Raw genomic sequence first — 1,505 nt, forward strand, 5'->3', positions numbered from 1 at the left:
GTTTCTAACGGAATTTTTACCAGGGCAGTGCATTATCACTGGATCAGTGAATATTCACTGTTTTCAGTGATAATCCATTGACTGACTTTAGAGAGTACATACTTTAAAGACGGGACAACCGAAGGTACCCATTGCACTACCCAGTGAGAAATGATTCGTCGATCGACGTCGATTCGACATCATTTCGACGTCGATCGACAAATCATTTCTCACTGCGTATTTAGACCTGATTTTTCATTTTCTAATAAACCGTTGATCACAGTTTAATCGATTCTCTGTCCTTTCTTAGATAATAATATAGAAAAGGATAGAGAATCGAGGAACTTCCTTATTAACAGTTAACCAGAAAATGATAAACCAGGCCTAACACTCTCCGAAAGTTAATATGGGTAACCACGTTAACCATATTAATTACATTATAATACACTTGTAAATTATTATATTGTACGCCCCACCTCGATTTTTTACTTTTCATATGATACAATTTTGTCTATGTTGCTTTTACCCGGCGAACACCAAAGTAACAGTTACATAATATCAATATAAATGTAATATAACACACGCCTGTTATATTACACTTGCATTGATGTTATGTAATTGTTACTTTGGCGTTTGCTGGTATACTTACTATATCGATGAGAAATTAATATCCTAATATCGCGTAATGTTTCTAAATGTGTAATTGTTGCAATATTAGTCAGATCCCAGTAAACATCGAGCATCGGTTACATTTGTGTTATCATTTCTCACTCAACAAAGTAAATGGTAATATAACACGTTGTTGAGTGAGAAATTGTAACATAAATACATGCAATGTAACTGATATTCGGTGTTTGCTGGGATATTCTTGTAAAGACAACACAGATCTGCATGAATTTTCGTGATTACTAAAATGGGCTTTGTGAAAAATTGAAGAAATACGTATATGGATATTATCTATTGATCGGAATTCTCGTAAATTACGATAGTCTCCAAGCTGAATCCAGCTCGACCCAAGCAAGCCTGGCATTATTTGTCATTATTTCAACGTCAAAATGACGTCAAATGCCAGTCAACGTCATTTTCACTGGGGAGCAAACGAGCGCGAACGAACAACTTGCTTTAACGTCGAAACGTATGGGCTTTAGCAGAATGGCTGTCTTTTACTCGTAGGACAATGCTTTATGTTTCAAGTCTTTGTCCCAAAGTGAAACACAATAACTGTCTTGTGCCTTAAGAGTACAAGACAGCCATTCTCCTCAGGCTTTAAGCGCTGAGACGGTGCCTTTGTCATTCATTTGCATTCGTTCGCGTTCGTTTGTCCAATCCAAATCGGCGGATAAAGAATAGAAATGAAATTTTCACTGTATGATAGGAGTTAACTTTCGATGCCATTGAGGAAATGACGACGATTGGTCTCGAAGATAAGGAACGTTCAAAGAAAACCAACTAGTATATAATAGTATAACAATGTATGTATATATATAATATATATAGAGCTGCAGTTTTATTTATATATATACATT

The sequence above is a fragment of the Vollenhovia emeryi genome, unplaced genomic scaffold (genome assembly GCF_000949405.1).
Source record: "Vollenhovia emeryi isolate VEMERY1.0 unplaced genomic scaffold, V.emery_V1.0 DF939141.1, whole genome shotgun sequence".
NCBI lineage: Eukaryota > Metazoa > Arthropoda > Insecta > Hymenoptera > Formicidae > Vollenhovia > Vollenhovia emeryi.